Source organism: Psittacula echo (assembly GCF_963264785.1).
Source record: "Psittacula echo genome assembly, chromosome: 9".
NCBI classification, from domain to species: domain Eukaryota; kingdom Metazoa; phylum Chordata; class Aves; order Psittaciformes; family Psittacidae; genus Psittacula; species Psittacula echo.
This window is the reverse complement of record NC_137745.1, coordinates 235,975-258,220: the sequence shown is the minus strand read 5'-3', so window position 1 is coordinate 258,220 and position 22,246 is coordinate 235,975. Positions and strand designations below refer to the sequence as shown.

The window sequence follows — 22,246 nt, the reverse complement described above, 5'->3', positions numbered from 1 at the left end:
TCACTTGGAGTATTGTGTGCAGTTCTGGGGTCCTCAACATCAAAAGGACATGGAACTGTTGGAACAAGTCCAGAGGAGGCCACGAGGATGATCAGGGGACTGGAGCACCTCCCGTACGGAGACAGGCTGAGAAAGTTGGGGCTGTTCAGCCTGGAGAAGAGAAGGCTGCGTGGAGACCTCATAGCAGCCTTCCAGTATCTGAAGCGGGCTACAAGGATGCTGGGGATGGACTCTTCATCAGGGACTGTAGTGACAGGACAAGGGGTAACGGGTTCAAACTTAAACAGGGGAAGTTTAGATTGGATCTAAGGAAGAAATTCTTTACTGTGAGGGTGGTGAGGCACTGGAATGGGTTGCTCAGGGAGGTTGTGAATGCTCCATCCTTGGCGGTGTTCAAGGCCAGGTTGGATGAAGCATTGAGTAGCATGGTTTAGTGTGGGGTGTCCCTGCCCATGGCAGGGGGTTTGGAACTAGATGATCTTAAGGTCCTTTCCAACCCTAACTATTCTATGATTCTATGATTTCTGGCTGAGAATCAGGGACCAAATGTAATAAGATATCCTGAAAGCTGTTATATATGATCTCCAGAATGGTTCTTGTTCATCTGAGGTAGTCTCTGAAGTTTGGAAACAGCTATCCAAGAAGCTGAATAGGCCAGTACCCTGAAAGGACAGGAAGGTCTTATTGGATCTCTAGAATAAAACAAGGCATCTAAGCAGAAATATTTCATCAGCTTGGCAAATTATCTTGGTTAATGTGCATATTTGCAGGTATAAACTTCACATTGTACTCTGCAGTATACAGAACTCTGTCTTGCATATTGTTGAAAAGCTAACATGGAATTTCATACACTTCCAGCTTTTAGAAAATATTCAGGTAAGACACACTCAAAGTCTTTACAAATACTTAGTTCTACACAGATATTATTGATTTGGAAATGTGCTCTTCTCTTCCTCCCCCCATTTTACAAGGATTTACAATTATTCTTTGAAGTAAATCCATTTTAAAATAAAAGTTTCTCATATTTATAACTTACAGCTCTGCTGGGTAATGTATAATATTCAAAGCTGGTTTATTCCTTTTTGGCTGACACAGTTTACACTAGCTGCTAAACAGCTTACACTTCTCCTGACAGCCTATATTCAGCTCTCCTAGCAGCCTATATTCAGTTCTTATAGCATGAAAAATCCAGTTTCAGTATATCTGTTTTATAGTTGTTTAAGGACGTATGTTCTAACTGCAACTAAGCAATATGATTGATCTATGTGTCTTTACATTCAGAAGGGTTTCTTAGACTCGTCAGACTCACTAGACTCAGAAACATGAGAATTTTCAATAAATCTGGAAATCAGAGTAGCAATGCCAACTGATGAAAAAATGAATTCACTAAAAATGTATTTTATATATGTAAAATATTACTTTTATACATGAGGTCACTATCTAACATGATTATATCCTGCCCTGCCTTGCAAAACTTCACAGGTATTTCAACATGATAGACAAAAAGCTGCCTTCTGGTGGTGCTGTTGCCATAGATTCCACTAAGAGACAAAAATATAAAATGAATGAAAATTTTGAATAAAAATATCCTTACTTATCTTTGAAGGACATAAGAGAAAGCAGTAGATACTACTGGTTTAAATAATCAGAAAGATACAACCTGGAAACATATGTAAGCATGAAAGTTTAATCATGACAAGAATTTCAAGCTGTCCTTAATTTCTCAAATTACAATACGAGGAATATTTCTATTTCTATTCTATATACTGCACTGCTAAAATCATTTGCCTATGCACCTGGAAGATGGCTAGATATGTATTATATATATACACTTTTTTGCAGTTTGTACATCTGATTTTGGAAGGCTAGATCATTTGCAAATTCTCTTGAATCAAGTGACAGTTGTACTAAAGATCAGTGACATAAAACTTAATCTCTTTTTATTCTAAGCTTTACCTTTCATTTGAATACTGGCATCGCTATCACTATTCTCAAAGTCTTCTGAAATGTTGTAAGCATAAAATATACTGAAATTTAACACCAACATACCAAAAATTTCTCAGCTGCTCTTCTAGAGCTTCTGTGTTAGAACAACTTGGCATGATTAAATAATTGCCTTCCCTAAGAAAAACTGTTTATAACCTTCTTAGATACTAATGGTCTAGAAAATTAATTATCACCCTCACGTGAATATTCTGCTGTTTTCCAACTACTGGAACAGAGTTAAATCAAGGACTGTTAAGCACACAGGTGCATAGTCCAAAAACCCGTATCACAGCTATGAATAGCTGATGCCAACGGCAGCTGTCTCAGAAAGGAAAATATGAAGTGAATCACAACAGGTACTGTGGACTAACCAACATTGTGCTGGTACAGGGAGTCCCTTTGCATAAAGTGAGGTAGGAAGGGCTGCAGAAGCTGAATTTCAGCAACCTTTGTTGTAGCAAGGGACTAAGTAGTTGGTTCTTATCTGAGAAAGATTAGGTTTGCTTTCTAAATGATCTCTTCCTGGAAAGGAGGTTCTACATTACATCATAAAACCTCAGTGCCAACCTTGCAAACTACAGACGAGAAACCTGACGAGGCTGCATGTATAAGACACACCAACACTTCAGTCAACTGAATGAAATTTGAAAAACTTCTCAAAGACAAATATGTTGCCTTTTACACTTGATTTACGTACAGAGAGATGGCCACAAAGGACTACTATGAAAAAATACAGCTATATTAAATTACAAATTAAATTACTAAATTATTATATCTAAGCTCTTTTTTAGACTGATGCTATTAGTCTGAAGCCACAGAACCTGACCAAGACAGCAAGACCAAAGAATTGTCTTTGCAATCACATTATGCTTCACTGAATACTGCAGCAGTACATTTCACCTTAAAAGTTCATTTTGGTTTAGTAATGTAATTCGTATTAACCAAACCTCACATGTCTAAATATTTTTATCAATTTCCTTATGATTAAACCACTCAAAAATTAATGAGACTGCTATTCTCTATTTGAATTCCGTTTGTCCAGTCTTGCAGATTCATACCATGTTGGAGTCTATTAGTAAGTACTAAGAAAACACACTGGAAATAACGAAACTATAACTGAATATGTAATGTTGACATATCTCAAATAGTTCAAATCAACTAATCTTTCTTTGATATCCTGCAAAACATTACTCTGTACACCAAGTTCTTAGTTGTACACTTACTTACTTAGCAATATACCTCATTTGACACCTTCATTTACCAGTGTACCATAAAGTTCCTATGCTGTGTTGATCATTCACTATGGAAGACAGCTGCTATACAGGCTTCTATTTGGTCCCTGTAGATCCCTGGAGGTAATTTCCACCTAACACTTTAGAGCAATTACTCTGCAACAGTTTATATTGGGGCACCACAGCAGTGTTTAGTCTTCTAACATTGGATCTTCCTCTGAGAGTTGTGTTGTGTGCTTTATTTAAGCCACAGTCATTGTTTATTATTGTTTCACCTATAGTAAAATAACAACTATGTTGCTGAGACATAAATAGAGTATGAGGTTATCTAGTTTTACAGCAGCTCCTGCAAGCACCTTTATATAGCTGCTGAAATGTTACTCTGTGATTTCATACATTCAATACTCTTCAGTGGACTGTAACAAATATTCTGCTTCTTATAACAATACTCTGTCACATAGTGCAGCTTGTGTGATTTTGTACCATTTTGTACCAGGACAAATAAGGATACAAGGTGTGAAATACGGAAGGATCACATACTAAAAGCTCAGAAATACTGCAGCTTTTTGCTGCTGTTCTCCTCCTTCAGTACTTTCAACAGTTATCTTTTCACTAATAAGACTTTATCATTGTTAGAAGGCATTATTTTCCATTACTCACACTGTAATGTAGTTGCTGACCGGTATATCTGGGCTGCATTCATTTTGGAAATATTTTTAGGTACTATACCACACACCTGCAGGTTGTCAGCCACTACTTTACAAGCTGTACAGCCTACATGATTATTCAGGATTCTAGAAAGGAATACATGTAATAGATTTGCTCTTTGTCCATGGTGGTACTAAAGGACTTGCTGGAAGTGCATGTGTTTTGGTTGCAGGTTTTACTTACTAAGTTCTAAAAACATTTGGTAATGGTATCTTGAATTTCAAAGCTACTCAAACACGTTTTAATATTCAAGATCCTTGAGTCTCAGAATTGCAGAAACTATATAGAGAAAATACTGTGGTGTTAGACTTACAGGCGGGAAACAAGAGTTCCAGGCTGTTGTATCGTCACTGCTTGTACTTAGGCTAACACTGCAGTTATTAATTTGTGATGCACTCAGCCCATGGGAGATCCTAGTATCCCCTGATTCTTCACTTTGCTGTCTCTTCATGCTAGCCAGCATCTGTAGTTCAGAGGAACTGAATCTGTTTGACTGGTAGTTTTTCCAGTCGTACTCCTGTGAAATAAAATGGAGTAGTCAACAATATAGACAGGCTCATGGAACAGAATATAGCAATAAAAGAAATACATTGGAGAATCTTGTGGGGAATCTTCTAGAAGCTACAATACTAAAAGAAAAACATGTTTACGAGAAAAGATTAGTTAACAGATTCCTGCTCAGCTATGGAGATCAAACATATTTAGATGTAATTAAAGAAGAAAGAACACGAACACTGTTATGGACTACAGTTTGAATCCTGAGTGTTTGGTGAAGTTGCTGTTCCACTGCAATTAAAAACAGAAGATAAAAGCAGGCTTCCAGAAGTTCAAAAATCCAGCAGCTATGCTTAAGCATCAAATGCAAATCTTGAAATAAACCCAATCACACAGTTATCATAGTACCATAAATACCAGCAACATAATATTTAGTTATTTGTCAAGTACAGCATAAAATTTCTCTGGAAAGCAACACATGTCAGCACTAAATTTTAAAAGTTATTTTGGTAACTTGCTAGTGTTTAAACTTTAAAATTAGTTACTCTAAGATAAACAGTACAGCAACATTTAATACCTTCAGGTTATGGTACCACACAAACAGGACATTTGCTTTTCAAACCACTCATGGATATGTGTGAGTGATTAATAAAATATTATATAGGCTCAATTATTCAGCTCCCCAGAGGTATGATGTATACAGTCCACAGATGTTAGACACTGGACACTGATTCTTCTTATTTTAAGGAACCAGTGCAATAAGGCATCTATATATCCCAGATTTTTACATACATTGCTTAGTATTTCACATGCAAAGCGCTCACTTTCACTAGAAAAAAACCCTCAAAAACTCAGAGGCTACTTTTTGGCACAGATATATGTAGTCTGCCACTTTGTACAAGGTATAAGATGATGACAGAAGCTGTTAGCACAGCTGCCACCCCTTTTGCACCTGTAGCTTTTGAGGTCCAGGCTTCATTCCTGAATACATTACTACTACCATTTTTAATTCTAAAATAATACAGTATGTTTTCCCTAGACCCTTACTGAATGCAAGTTACTATTAGTTATTTGTTCACCTCATATGAAGCTTGCTATGTTACACTGGAAAGTCTGCTTTGCTGTATTAGTATTCTACCAGATCTACAGCTGCTATAACTTTTACTGATCTTACTAAAGATGCTGATGTCCTGTTAATTTTCTTATATAGGTGCCTCCTGCATTTATTCGATTATTACAAGAGAAGCTTCAGCTTATCTTTCTTGCCTAATATATGAAGCAATTGGCATGCAGCACTAAAATGGCGGCATGAATCAGTGCTATGCAGAATAAAATCACTAAGCATTGAAATAACATTTTTTTCTCCTTCTCTTTTCAATAAAGAAAAAACATTGCCCAAGCCTGCTTGTCTTTTCTTTTACAGCTATGAAGAAAGATGCCTCCCATGGCAGGTGGGTTGGAACTAGATGATCTTAAGGTCCTTTCCAACCCTAACTATTCTATGATTCTATAGATTTTCGGAAATTTTACAAAAGAATTCAAAACATTTGTTCCTCCCTCCCCAAGCTTATTCCAAGTTGCAGTCCTGTTTTCTTTACATGTTATGGTCTCACTCTAGAAACATCATACTCAGAAAGGAGAACAGATGTCATATCAATTTTCTGTGCTAAACATCATGTACAATAAACTCTTTGTAAGAAAGGAGAAATAGTTTGGACTATTTATTTTGCAGCTTAAGATGCCCACTGCAGAACAGCCTCTTCACAAATTTTGTACTGTCTCAGCCAATTTTCAAAGAGAACATTTGAAAATAGAATTTGAAGTTCACTCTATAATTTAGGAGAAACTTCTGATGTAAGAAGTAATTTTGCAATACTCATAAATTTGTCTAAAATTCATATTTCATTTAGTAATTAAAAGCTTACCTTCTCTTTCTGCATATCCTCCTGTTCTGATAAAGTATTTTCATTAAACACTTAAAACTTTCGCTAGATTGACAAAACCTGTTTAAAGGATTTCTTTTCAGATATAATGACATTTGCATTCTTCTAGGTTCAAACAATTTATTCAGGATTGTTTGAGTGTAGTTACATGTGCAGAAAACTTTAATCGCCAGCTATCTGCATGCTTGCAATATTACCCAGAGGGCTGCACTTCTTTCTTAATTGAAAATATTTGAACTTAATAATAGAGAACTCTATTAATAAACATGAATAAAACATTGCAAGCAAACAGGTCCTCAAAAGTGTATTAAGTAGTTAGCAAATTGACTCCAGGAAGATTTGGTTAAGCATTTTTTTCTTTACCAGTCCTTCATATAAGCAGATTAGAAAAGTCTACTTCTCCATAAACTCTAATACCCTTTCATACAAAACCATCCTTTCATAAATTGTTCTTAAAACAATGAGCACTGTTTCAAAATGGAAATAAAATTGTTACATTCCCACAGCCAACAAAAAAAGTCTCCAGTGTTCTCTCACTGTAGTTAACAATATATGTCAGCACTTCTTTTCCTGAAACTTACAGGCCCTAGAATATCAGTTTCTTCCTGCAGAAGTGCTCCAGCAAAAACACTTTGCATACGTATGAGGTCAGAAGAAAGACACATGCAAACAGCTTATTTTATAAATCTTAAACCTGACAACTTTCTTAATAACAATTAATTAAATTTTCCCAAGAACATATGTAACTGTTTCATAGAGCCACAAAGAAGAGACTCTTACAATGGTTTGAGTTGGAAGGGACCTTAAAGCTCATCCAGTTCCAACCTCTGCCACAGGCAGGGACACCTTCCACTACAGCAGGCTGTTCCAAGCCCTGTCCAACCTAGCCTTGAGCATTCCCAGGGATAAGGCATCTATTCTTGTAGTCCCAGCAGTGGTACCTGGTTCAAAACCCACTCATATCAATGATCATGCAGTTGCAAGATTGAACATCCTTGGGTAAAATGACAAAAAAGTTTACAGAACAGCAATCCTGGGACTAAATACCATAAAACTCCTTGACTTGTAGAAGAGACAGTTGTAGGGGTATAGGATACACAGCCATCAAATAATAAGTGGCAGAGGTAAGAACAGTAATTAAAAAAGATTATTCATTGTTTCTTGTAACAAAGACAAGAATGAGAAAGCACCAGGAATGAGCCAGTGCATTCAAAACAAATAAAAGGAGATAAGTATTTTTTCCCCCACACAGTAGTTAAACTCTGAAATTCACTTTCACAGCCAAAGGCCATACAGGTACAAAAACCAGCTACACACATCTATGGAAAAAAAATCCACCACCGGTTCCTCACCACAAAGACAACACTTTTCACTGAAGGATTTGCTTCTATATGGGCTGCTGGAAGGCAGCCTGCAGGGCATGTTGGCGAAGTAACACTGGGTGCTTGCTTTCTCCTTGCTGTTTGTTTTTACTTTCCCTGTCAGCAACTGAGCCCTGCTGGAAAGAAGACGCCAGCTGTGGAGTCTTTGGTCTCACAGGGTACTAGCGGATGTCTGAAAAATGATCCCTGAAGCCTGAGGAAGAAGTTTGGCCTGTTTCACTCAGATGCTCAGGAATAAATCTAATCTACTCCTAACACATTTAGAGAAGAGGTCACGTGTTGTAAGATACAAATCTGCACTAATTCTAAGCCCAAAAGAATTCTATCCAAAACATGGAACAGAAACATACTATCTCATTTGTGATTTACAGAATACACTTGATTCTTAAGCTCCAGTTCCTGATTCAAAATACATCATTATAAGCTGAAAAGAGAAGAATTAACTTCATACTTGTTCTTTGAATTACTGCATGTTTCCATAAGGAGACTCCACAAAGGAAGAAAAACAAGAATAAAACAACACTTTGATGAATGCAACAATTTCTTTAGTATCCTGGGAATTTAGCCTATGACACAGCCTTACTGCTGGCCCTCAGTAACATAATTTATTATTTTTCAGGGCTGCTGCAGAGAGACGATGAAGTATCTACATTAACGCTTTTTCTATGGTCCTTTGTTAATCTAGCAATTCAAAGTCTGTCAATTTTCCTTTGTAATCTTTTACACTGAAACTCACATATTTCCAAAATGTGAGCTGCTCAATGACACTTCTTTTTATCTTTAAAACTCTGTGATTTCTATTTGGAGTACTATTTTGTGTGCCTCAAAAAACTATAAAATCAACTTTCAATAGACTGAGCTCAGTAAATCCTGTTATGATGAAACCAGAACATATCTGTATGAAACACATATTATTTCCCAGTTGGTGCAAATAAGTATATCTAATATAGCTTTCTATACAATCTAGTAACTTAATTTCAAAGTAAAAATCACTTACAAAACTCTGTGTTGTCAGACATGAATTTTCTCTTGAGATCTTCTTCAGAGATTTTTTACTGACAGATCTTTTTAATTGACCAGAAACTCTTTCATAGCTTTCATTTTTCTCAGATCCATTTGGAAATTCTTTAAAGAATGCAGATTTATTTCTGGCTGGAGACAGAGAAAGAGTAGGCTTTAGGCTTTTCCGAGAGCTAACAGAATCTGTTTTGCTCACAGTGGAACTCCATGGTCTTGGTAAGATAGTCTCTTCGAGGTTATGTTTCCTGTGTCCCTAATTCTTCCAGTATTCATTTCTCCATGACATCCTCTTTAAAGGGGTCTCTTGACTGCTGAATCAGATGTTTCTGGTCTGCTGTGACTGAACTCAAGGTTCTCTGTTCTCTGGATGAATTCACTGTTCTCATCCTAAATTTAGGAAACAAAGCAAGAATGATTCCTTATCGTTATCACACAATACAGTTTTACATAACCTTAAAAGCTGAAAATGGCTCTTTAATCTTTGCTGCTTAATTCTCAATCTGCAAGGATTCTGAAAACCAGCTGCTCTTCCTGGCAACTACATTGAGTACAGCACAAACATCTTACATCAAGTAATGAAAAGTAGGAAGAGGAGAGAGAGACAAGATTACACTTTTCAAAGTGTCAGCCCAAATTTAGAATGCTGTTAACCTCCCAAGCCTGAGTGTTACACGACAATCATTACTTCAATAAAATTGATTACAACTGTAAACCTAAAGCAAAAACTCCACAACAATTACATCTTTCCACTGAATTATTAATATTCCAAATTTTCATGTCACATTTTCAACTTAAATGTAGAAGGAATAACTCATGCTGAGATCACTTTGCTCGCCAGTGATAATACTGGAATATCACATTCAGCATCATTTGAGTATCATTTAAGAGTTTTGGAGATTAATTTATTAACCTTATATTCATGCTTGAAACAATGTCTCTGCAAAATATGCCATGAATCAAACGTATGATGTTCACTCATACCACATCTCAACAATAAACATCAAGAACAAACACATGTAAAAAAAATAATGGGGAGATACATCTAGCATTTGCCTCAGGATTCTAATTCTCAAAGAAGAAAGGATCAGAGAGGCCTCATCTTCATTTCATCATGCTGGTCATCTGCCATATGCCACCATAGTGGATATAAGGCAGTATGTATTACCAGATTCAATAAGACACTGAAATATCATATTCATTATGCCTCCCACAGCCAAGGTGCAGTCCTACTGCAAATTAAAGTGATCCAAGTATTTACATCTAAGATACTGATTTCAGTGAGTCCAAGAGTGGAGTCCACCGAATAAAATGCACATTCAAGAAAATAATCCCTCAATTTTATTAATGATAAATGTTTTGGAAGTTTTAGTCCCTCACTTAGTAATTGCCTTGAAACACAAATCTATATTTCCCTCTTTTCCATGGATTCTTATTTGCCATAAGTTATCTTAAAATCTGTGCTGGAAACCCATATGAACTTAGGCTAACTGAAGATGGAATATTACTAAAGAAAAAACTGCATTTTTCCACACACACACATTAGAGATAAATGGACAACTCTGATTTATCTAAAGCTTAAATCCCTCCAACCTTTCCATGTCTCTTCCACCATTCATATTTATTTAGGCTCTAGAATAATTTGTTAAATACTAAATCATGAAATGGTGCCAGAAACATCAATAAAGTTTGCTTGATTAACTGTAGCACAGCATATGTAAACTGAAGATGAGACTCATTTTCCTGAGGAATGAACACTTCTATTATGTGATGTATTCCTTGAAAGATGCAGATGGGCGGTTCTGGATACATAAAACTGATTGCTTTTGCTGGGTTGTAATTTTAAGATCATTCTAACAACTCTAGAGGGCCACCTACTAGGAGCAGATGGGATATAGCCCTTGTGTACACTGAGCTTTAATCCTAAGGTATCAGAGTGAAGTTATCTATCAGCCTTTGTCTTTGGCACATTATCTTAATCTTATTTCTTTATTCTTTGAATTGTATAAGGAGAGAAAAATTCTCAGTTTCTTCATTGAAGGCTTCTCTGATGAGCTTGCCTGTTAAGTGTAAAACACATTTTTGATAGCACTATGTGACATGTGGTCACACCTGCCACAGTCACAGCCTTTATTAGCAAGAATTCTTGGGTTTGCGCTGGGTTGGGCAGAATCCATAAATGCTGCCATGACAAGTTTACCTATACAAAGTCCCTGACAGAAGTTTGAGATGAAAGCTTAGGCATGCCTAGAATTACAAGATAAGTCACTTGATGATGAATAGTTCCAGGAGAAGCAATTTTTATCTTAAACTGATTATTTGACTCTGATAACTGAATAACAGCATTGAACTATTTCAGTTACTAATTAGTAACCAGAAAGGGTAATTTATAAATGCTGTTTTCAGTTTGCAGCCTGAAACATTCCCTCCCCAAAAAGCTAAAGTTACACAAACCATATAGTTCTAGCACAGATATTCTGTGTACCTTATGGCTCACAGTATATGCAACAAAGAGAATCAATGCTTACATATTTGAAATTCATCCTGAAATTGAACTTGTCTCTTATATTTTGCAGTTAAATAAATATTTTTGTAGATAATACTGACTTTTCTACAGATTTAACAAAAAAGTTCTTTGAAATCCAAACAGTTCTACACTTTTAGAATGGTATCCCATATAGTACTGCTCATGAACTACCAGCTTAACTAAAACTGACTTAATTCTGAAATTCTAGAACTTTGCTTGAGATAAAGTCTTATGGGTTTAAGTTAATAAATAATACACTGCCATAAATAATGGTAAACCTTCCACAACTACAGAAGAGGAGAAAATTTGTGTTTCTTACAATTAACATCAGCGTTTTGGGTTCTCAGAGATGCAGAATATAGAGCAGTTCAGTCCATCTTGCTAATATGAAACTCAGCTGCATTTTATTTCTCAGCTGTAAGCAACAGAGTAGAATGCTAAGGAACAGATTTCACAATTCAAAATTAAATAGACCGTTCATAAAGGTAGAAACCGTTTTAGCAGTTACCATAATGACACAACACAACTATTCAGTGCATTGACAGCTTGGTGAATTTCTATATAGAATCAGGTAATACATTTGCTAAAGAAGTATTTCTTTTCTTTCATTAATTTTATTGCTGAAAGATTTCCACATTGCAAAAGAACTGAAGTTGGTGATGCTGACACAGCTCAGACAGGACATAAAGCAGAAATACCAATCATCAACTGTTATTACAAAGCTGAAATTTCTTAACTCACTTTGGACAATATTGGTGGGCAAAACAGTCAGAGCTTGCAGTTTTAAAAGGCACAACAAAGCCTTTTTTACCACACTCTTGCTCAACCGTAACAGACTTACATCTTGCTCAAGTCTATGATCATAGAATCATAGAACAGTTAGGGTTGGAAAGGACCTTGATGCAGGTTTTCCCAAAATCTTTTTTGTTGTAAACATGCATGATACTCACATCTCTGTTGGCACAGGGGCTGACAGGTTTAAGTTTCTTTTGTCTACATGTTACAGAGGGAAAAAGTTGCCCCAACAAGTTGTGGCTGCCCCATCCCTTGCAGTGCTCAAGGTCATGTTGGAGGGGGCTTTGAGCAACCTGATCTAGTGGAAGGTGGCCCTGCTTGTGGCAAGGGGCTGGAGCTAGATGTGCTTTACAGTCCCTTCCAACCCAAACCATTTTATGATTTTCACTGCTGATTCCAGTTAGGCACAGCAACCTGACAAAGACAAATCTACCCATGGATTTATGGGGAAAAGATGATTTATCCTCTATATTGCCTGCCTGAAGACAGAATCTCATCTTAGGAGTTTTACAATGAAGACTACTTTATCAATAATTACATGTACAAAGTAGCCTACCTCTTCATTGCCCTCAGTTCCTTGAACATTATCTTCAATCTGGGTTTTCCCATGTACTCTGTTAATATCTTGCTTCAAATCCAAATGGAAAATGCCACATTCTGGTGACATATCTGGAGAATTCCCATGAGGAGCTGATCAAGGTCTTGATGAAAATGTGAAAGTCTCTTTATTATTCACTTGGTGATCACCTGTTTCATTGCTGTGATGTTCAACTGAGGCATTCTTTGGCACGGTTACATTACAGCAGGCTGAATCTTCAGCAGCTACAAACTGCTCGCTCCTATCCAACTGAACACTCTCAGTGAGACTTTTTGAAACACCCATTCATCTGAAATGTAAAATGCTTATTTTAATGCCAAATATGTAAGTTGCATGTTACCCTGATCACTCATTTTCCCTGGGAGTTGTACAGCAAAAGAAGTTTTTCTAATACAGACAAATTCTGCTTAACAGATTTATACAGTTGGAAGAGTGAGAAGGATGCAACGAAAAAGATCAGGCTGCTTTCTAGGTGAGGCAAGATTAAATGGGAATATTTCCAGATCACAGTTCAAAAAATCCACAGGCTCTGATATACGACGTGCAAACCTATGATTTGCAAATCTGAAACTATTTAACTGTTAAGATTTGAAACTGTGCAAATGAATTTCACTCTAGGGAAACATAATTTTATTAAATTTGGCTATTGATCTTTTTCTTTAGACTTTTTTGTGGTTGACATTTAAAAAGAAATCACACGAAGTTGGTGGAAAGTTAGTATTAAAATCTGCTGCTTCTTTATTACTGAAATTCTACGCTTTTTTTAATGTCCAGAACCCATGGTTTAAATCTTAATTTCAAACTATAGCTCTGATGAAAAATAGTATGACATGAAAAATGAGTGAAGATCTCTGTTTCACTAAGTTGCCCTGAATACAGGCAGTAATCATCTGCCAATTTTAAACCAACAATAAACTACAGAAATGGATTTAAAGATTGAGTGCCCCAGATAAACATGAAAAGGCCATTTTTATACTCTTATTGTTAACTTACATATTACTGTTTGGAATGATCGTATAGAAAAAAATGTCAATTTGATTGATTAAAACCAATTTCAAATTGCATCTGAGAAAAGGAGAATTGCTCAAGTATGTAATACTCCCTTATCTCCATTAAAGGCAGTGTGGTGTGAATTATTCACTAGGTCTTGAAACTTTCTGGCTCCATAAAACAAAGTTACCACCAACGGTAAAAAAAAAAAAAGTCTCAATAAAAAAATACTAAAACCATAATTATAAAGTAGCACTGCACTAATAAAATCCTTGCGGTCACAGAAGACAGTAAGTTTATTATGGAATTCTAGTCTTTTTAGTTTTGTTAGAGAGAATTATCACTTCAGGCAGATTGAGGTGCTTTGAGGGGAAAAAAAGAAAGTCTCAGCCACCGTAAATGAAGGCAAAAGAAAGATGAGGGAGATGCTAGGAGAAACAGTTGTTTTCTCACTGAGTTGCTGTGATTTTTCCGGTTTACTAAAGATAGCTAGTAAAGCTGCCAAACTCCAATATTTTAAACAGTGGTTTGTACTAGGAATCAGTGAAAAGTGGGGACTTGACACATTGATAGCTTACACCTACATGTTCCAGAAGAGACTTCAGTGTGTAGATGAAGACCACCTAGAGGCAAAAGCCTCAAGCCTTTTCAGGTAAACTCTTTTTATGTTAGATAATCATGCTGCTTTAAAACAATCTAGTAGATCATTGTCTACTGAACAGAAAAAAAGTCTATTTCACAAAGTATATAGAAATCTCACTTTGCTTTTAATTAAGAAAGACATGAAAGACAAATATGTAAGCTATGTCATTTATTTTAGGAATGTGTCGGTCTAGTTTTTTCAAGAGCCTCAAAGACATGAGTGCTTTTAAGACATTCAAAACTTTTAAGAACCAACTTTCATTTGTATAAGCCAAATGACCTTCTCGTCTGATCAATAGCTAGAAGTTTTTCAAAGGAGGATAGTAGAGCAGAATTGTCCTGTCTTTGACCACTTAAGATTGTTAGTCAGGCAATTGGAATTATGTTTTGGATACTAAATCTACAATGTTTTAAATTATTTTTTTTTTCAAAACATCTATATTAAAATTTTCACCTTGCTGCATTCTTCAAAACAAAAAATGTCTTCAAAATTTACTTTGCTAAAATGTTTTTCCTATCTCAGCACTCTGCGATCTTCTGAACAGTCTGGCACCCACCCTTCCAGTTTAATCCAGACAGATTTTGCCAGGTTTCAATGGCAGTGGCTTGAAGAAGACCAAGATGTATAACATATACTCCTTTATTATTCAGAAGGCCTTTTCCACCATCATGAAAATAGTTTTGACATGTATCACGCTGTATTTGCAGTTTTCAAATATGCACTAATAGCTCAGACCACTGTAATGAGCCCTTTATATATACATGCACTTCATGAGAACCTGCTGATTTTTATGCACAAAGGACCATATATGAGTAGGGAGGAATGGCTTCATATTTATTATGGCCTACTGACCTAATAACAACCAGCTTCTCCAACTGCTTCACCTTTCCATTCTCATTTTAGAATTCCTTCTAATGCAGTTGTTGCTGTTTAATTTGCAGAGGTCATTAGAGATAAAATTTTGTAATGAATTCTGAGGCAAAAAAAAAGGTGTCAAACCACTTGAGTTTTGAGATTTTAAGTCAATTTTGAACGAAGTGTCAAAATATAAAAGAAAAAATCTTAAGTAACAGTTTTTGTCAGGTGTTCAGAGAAGAGGAAGCAGTTAGATGCCTAAACTCCTGCCTCTTTCTACTGGTTCTGCCCCAGACATCCAAAAACTTCGTACACATCACTTTACTTCCCATTGTGAGTAGAAGTAATGTCTCTACTCAGATCTAATGCACTACAGAAATATAAAGAAGTACTTTAAAAGTTTTAGTGTCTGCATAATATTTAGCCTGAATATTCAGGATGTTTAGACTAACCTCTGTAAAGAGCACTTGTTTCCAGAGATGTTTCCAAGAAACATCCTTGTGTTAGTGGGAAGTTAAATGCAAGTATTAGTTTGTATACCACAGTACTTGATGAAATATGCAGGAGAATACAGAAAAGTCTGTAAGGCTTTAAGATGGTATTTTATGCTATGAAGTTCAACAACTTCTGCAGCCTGTAGTCAGTGTAGCATTCTGTTAATAGCCTTCAAATGAAAGACGTGAGGAGTTTTAGACCAAACCAAATCCTATTTTCTCTCTACCACAAACTATATTGGATTTTCTTTTTAACTCAGTGTTTCCATATCAATTGTAATGAATGATTTGGAGTATCTTAGCAAAATATGCAGACTACTACATAATCACAATACTGCAGCAAACAAGATAAATGCAAGAACAATCACCTAAGCATCTAATTAGTTCTTCTACACAGTCAGACTTATGCTAAAGCTTCTAATTACAGCCTAACATTTTAATGAGGGTTTCAGTAGTGCCTAAATAAGACTGACAAACTATAAACAATGCTCACTCATTTTATTTTATCCCTTGCTTTAAAACAATTTACCTTGGTAAAGGTACTGCACACCTGCTACAGAAGACATGCTGAACTGAGGTCTGTAATAAATCTAAAAGATACTATCATGAATAGCAGGGACTAACCTCTAAGGTAATCAGAACCTTAATCACAGGTTAGCAGTAACTAATCTCTAAGGTAATCACTTATGAAAGCTCCACTATCCCCATGAAATTTTTACTCACAGTTCTTGCTGACAGAACTTGTTTTGACCACAGTGTAGGTGGGGAGCCAGAGAGCACATAGGCTTGATTTTGCTTGGGTAATGTGGTTTTGTGCCACTGACTTGTCATAGGTGTATGTACATTATTAGCACTTTGTCAGAAGTTGGACTTGATGATCTTACAGGTCTTTTCCAACCTAGCTCATTCTATGATTCTAAGTGGCAGGACTATGCTTTTGGCTAAGTCATCACCACTGAACAAGGCTTGCGGCTTGTTGACTATGAGGCAAGATCAGTTGTTGGGAGTTTTCTGACTAGAACATCAATCCTGGGGTTTATGAGGTTACAACAGTTTTCATTCTCATAAACACAAGCAGTAAAATAGCAAAAAACCCCTAACACCAATATGGATTACTGACATTGTCCCAGTACACAATTCCTTCTAAACATCCCAAAGATTAAACAAAATGGAAATAACCCACAATATGAAGAAAATTTCTTTGGTTAATGAAGGCTACGCCTTTCAATAGAAAGTAACACTACTTTTTCATAGAATTAAGGATTATTTTTGCCACATTATGTACTTTCCAGGCATATACAAAGCAAGTTGACACTGCATGACAAAAAATATCCACACCTTTTGGCAGATAGGTGTGAAAGGGAAATACACGATAAGCTGATGTGTCCTTCTGTGGAAAAAAAAAAGTAATTTCACCACTGAACTTTAAAAACAAAACCAAATCCCCCTGATAATACATGGGTACCATAATTAATATCCTAAACTCCTATCTTGGAAAAGTAAAATTTCTCATACATGTGATGTTTGAGTCTTTAGTGTTAAATTTAATAGGGATTTAAAGAATAAACTATTTTTAGTTCTTTCCCTTTAATCAAGAGAGCATGGAATTTTTCTTTTTTTATTCATCCACTGCTCTGGCACTCTGCTTAATCCTGCAAATCTTTATCAATGCTTAAAAGCAATGCTCTTGCAAGGTGTTTGATTTCCATAATCCTCCACAACACATACATTTATATTTTCTATTAACGGCTTTTGGGTGCTCTGAAATTTATAAAAGATAGTCAGTCCTCCACACCACACACAACTTTAACATAAAATAACATAATATGAGCACCATACCACTGGTTATCTTCCACGTGGTTTTGGCTGCATCTTTTAAAGATAATCTTCTATGACTGTTCTTGTCTGCTGATGGTCCTTGTGATGAGTCAAGCTGAAAATCTACTCTTCCACTCTTGAAGCTATCCTGAGTCTGAACTGCAGGGTCTGAAATACAACCCAGAAGCTTATGAAATACCTGTGAACATGCATATTGAGTGCTTTTCTTACTTCAGGCATGAAGAAACAGCATACGCAGCTTTGTCTTGGGATACAAACATCTTCCAAACAGCATGGGAATCTTGTAGGGCAGCAGGAATATGACAGTCACAAGAAAGTAAAAATTTAACACTAGCCATAGAAGAAAGGCTTGCAGAAGTCTGCAAAATAATCAAGAGTCACTGCAGCAGCTCAATTACATACACAGGATTAAGTGAAAAGGAAGATGGGTATAACCTGTTGCTACTGCCAGCAGGTTGTGATCCCTGGCTCAAACACTCATAGAGAGAACGAGCATTTATTCAAGCTCATACAGGAGAATAAGCCATGATTTAATATAAATGTCTTCAGTAATTAACAAGGTAAGATACCAGATTAGAAAAATAGAGAATTAAGTCTTACACTCTGAAGTCAAAATCATGAAAAATCTCTGGCTGCTTGTGAACTCTAAAATATTCTTCACCTTATGATCTGACATACATCTTTAGTTGTTTGGTGAGTACTTCTTTTGACTTCTTGATCTAAAGAATCATTGCATGGTGAGAACGACAGCTCCAGTCTCTCAGTGTCTTGTGTTGATTCAGCTCCCTTTCCCTTGCCTTGAAGTCGGCAAGATACATTACTTCTGCTACTGCGAGCCTTTGTTACCTTGAAAGTCATGATTTTCTTACTGAAAGACAGAAATGTAACAGCTTTCAAAATACTCAAAGGTAAATACACATTTTAAATTAAGGTTATTTGAAAAATAAAATGTTTCCAAATATTAAATTTCTTTTTTAAAAAAGTATGATCTTTCAGGAAACTGAAATGAAGAGTTTCTGATCTGCATCACAGCTCTCATGAGGAAAATCAGTTATACACACAAAAACTTCATCAGGCTAGACAACAAATTCAGAAAAGTAAGAATTATAAGAAATCAGTGATTTCAGTAGGAAGAGAACTCTGCAGGCATAATGCTGAAAAAAGATCAGCCTTTTCCAGTTAAATTTTGTTATCTTTGAAAGTACTGAAATTCCTCAATCTCCCTGTGATGCTGTTCCAGTATTGAACCACTTTATCATTACAACCAGTCAGAGCTTCCCTGCAAATTTGGGACTCTTGTCTCTTCACTGCACCTCTGAGAAGATTCTGGCCTGTCTTCTCTTCAACCCTGCATTAGTTGAAAGTAGGAACTAGATTGTCCTGCAGCCTTCTCTTCTGTGGGCTGAACTCAAAATCCATGCTGTGTGTCGTAGCCACCCAAGCATTTCACTTGCCCTCCACTGGATGTTACAGTATCTCTTATTGTGGAGGTCCACAACCAAACACAATACTCTGGACATAATCCCACAGTTCTTACAAAAACCTTTAGTGTGACTCCTCTGCTTGTCGCTCTCTTCCTTTATAAAAGTGCCAAAAATTCTGTTGTAATTTAAGCCTCCTTACCTCTCCAGATACCCTTGTATTGACTCCTCTGTTTGAAGATGGAGGTGGCCCAAGGATCTTTGATCCAAATGCAATATGTGATACATCCTGGGTTTTACCTGTGCGTATATTGTGTTGTCCTCAATTAATTGAGCTACCTAAGAAAAATAATAGTTCTATAAGAATTGCACTACTTACAGAAAATGAATATTCATTTCTTCAAATCAACTGAGAGAAAATAATTATGAATACTAAACATCTATAAAGTTACATTCCCTTATAGCACAATCCCTAGAAATACATAGGAATAGCAAATAAATATTTTATAGATGTGTTTCAACACACCAGCTTTCTCTAAAATGGGGCTATTTATAACAAAATTACTTGCATTATTTCTTTAGAACTATTGAAACCGCAATTTCTGACAGGAAAAAAAATCAACTCTGATTAATACATAACAGAATAAATAAATAACAAAACAGGAAAACTGAAGCAAGACTGTCAAGGTATCACTCACAGCTCAGAGGAGAACTATTTACATGTTGCTTGCTTTATGAAATCACTGAATCTACTCTATTACCAGGACTGATCTCTAATATTGCAAACATACTCTATTCCTGTTAAAACCTTCTACACTTTCATGATTTTTTTTACTATTTAACACACAGATGCATTTTGATAATTAGTTTCAAGCACAGAAAACTCCAACCACTCTGGACAACAAAAAGTAAACATGGAACACAGGTGAATGTTCCAAAAGAAGGGAAGAACACGGAAAGGATTACACATTCATTTTATCACATGGATGCAGAACTTCATCTAGTATCTGGTTTCCTCTTTTTTAATACTCCCAAGATTTTCAGTGAATTCTTCTTTCCAGAACTGATAAAAAGGGTAACCTCATTTTAATTTATAATGTCTGGAGATTTTTTCTTGCTATAACTTCAGTGTTAAATTGCTATCTCACTTTAAGAGATCTTACACTTCCACAAAGCAATGAAGTAGAAACAAAACTTTTTGTTGATTCTCCTAAGAATTTCTCATACACTTCTTTAATCTTCTTTCAAGATCAGCTTTATTTTCAGTGTCATCAAGGAAATAAAAAAGATATCATGCATTAGCCACCAAATAACATAATTTACTGTACTAATAAGCACAAAAGAAGCCACTTTCTCCCATTACCTTCACCCCTTTTTCCTGATGTGACATTTGGTTGCAGCTAACAGCTGCTGTTTTGCTAGGATTGGTTTAACATCAATTCATTTAATTTGCTGACTACCTTGGAATGTTGTTAGCTTCACTTATAAAAGCTGATTTGCATGAAAATCTCTCTTTATGAGCACATTAATTGACTGCAATTAATTACCTACATCTACCCATAACAGCGTTGACAGTATAATGAAATAATATATGTCATGAAAAGTTGATGATACGAAAAATAATTCAGGCTTTTGATTATCAAAGAAACAAAGTTTAGTAGATAAAAAGAACCATTTCCCAATTAAAATGTACTTAAATATACCAAAGCTTCCATTTTCAAAAAGGCCAACTTCAGCAATTTGAAAAACATGTCTGGAAGAATACTTGCTATGTTCTTAAAATCAGATTAGAAATAAAGATTAAACTGAAGGCATTTCCTTCTCATGCAGGTCAAAGATGTTATTGTTAATTATTTTACTACACATACCTAAAAGCTATAGATCTTTCTAGTCTGGACAATAAAACCTGAGCTGTGTTTTATGAACATTCATTATTCTGTTTAGATCTATCATTCACACTATTGTACTCATTTAAGTTTTACAGTCCCTTCTATTTTGACAATCCAGACAAGAAGCATTGATTTTTGAATAGAGACATTGAGAAACTGAATTCCAGAGTTTCTTCTGCTATTTCAAAAGCAAACTTAGAATCAAACTTCATAAAGGAACTTTGGCTTTACTGCTTGTAGGGCAATAATACTCTAAAAGTATTATTTGCCCATTAGTATGACAAAAATGGGACATGTTTAAAAAAGCTGAATGTAATTTATATAAGTAAACATATTAAGGGCAAAAATTTAAATCCCCTGCTATTAATTTCAGCTGCAGTAATGCCTTTGCTGATGAAGTATATAAAGTATATTTAACAACCTAAACCAGCATCAGCATGGTAGCTTAGTGCAAATGATAAAATCTTTATGATGCTGCTGGTTTTTTCTTTCCATATTGTGGTAAAAGCAGAAGAAAAGGAGTTTAAAACATTTTTTAAAACTTTTCATATTATCCAGGTTGTTCTTAAAAAATATTTTTTCAAAATTTATTTTTCTTTAGAGTTTCGTGAGATGCTACACCTTAAATACTATTGTTGGCTGTGACAGTCTTGTCTTTTATAGTATTAAACTTCACCAGTAGCCACTGTTCCCTGTAATTTATGTTACTCCTTTGGTCAATACTTTGCGCATGTATTTCCAGAGCATTTTAACAGAAATGGTGGAAATTATTATTTACTGAATTCAAACACTGAAGATGAGAATCCTCAAGACTGAGAAGTTACTGAGCACAGTGGAATACAAATGTGTCATCCTCACCTGCAGCACCGCTTCTAACATTGCCTACACTGACTAAGATGTATTGGAAATGGATTCTGAAATGAATTTGCTTGTTCAGACCCACTTCTAAACTACTTCAGACTTACCTCCTTCTCTAAAGATGTTCTAGTGCCTTGTATGATCAATCTGTGACTCATAAAAGATGGTACACTAAAAACTTTAGTAAGACATTGCAATTATTCTATGGCCCAAATTAAAGGCTTAGCCTTGTGTTCTGTACAGAAGCCAATAGTAACGTAACAAAAGTACAGAAGAAAGAGGGTGCCTATAAAGGGAGAGTCACCTGTATATTTTTCTGAGCTCTAGCAGTGAGTTGTTTATGTACTTCTCAAATTTAAGCTGAAAATATCAATTCAGTATTTTGAAATGGGCAAAATTATTAGTTCTCCATGAAGCACATCAATGGAGCATACAAAATATTCTCATTTTAAAATCCGTTACAACCCACTTTTTTAAGAAGTCCTTGCACATATTTAGGATATTTACTGTTGCAAATGGATCTACAGAATAACTTATCTACAAAAAAAGAAATATCCTGGGAGTGAGGAAATGG

At 35.7% G+C, this 22,246-nt stretch overlaps 1 pseudogene across 1 annotated transcript in view; it reads right to left on the bottom strand.

Moving 5' to 3' along the window:
- The window catches only part of LOC308225067 (protein CFAP20DC-like), a 65,064-nt pseudogene that overhangs the window by 22,309 nt on the left and 20,509 nt on the right, over window positions 1-22,246 (bottom strand). Inside the window, exons 8-13 of the transcript in view lie at window positions 19,128-19,264; window positions 18,206-18,350; window positions 17,505-17,651; window positions 12,642-12,972; window positions 8,744-9,153; window positions 4,240-4,443 (exon numbers count right to left, since the gene is read on the bottom strand). The product of the transcript in view is annotated as a protein CFAP20DC-like (transcript). The remainder of the gene's footprint in view (window positions 1-4,239; window positions 4,444-8,743; window positions 9,154-12,641; window positions 12,973-17,504; window positions 17,652-18,205; window positions 18,351-19,127; window positions 19,265-22,246) is intronic.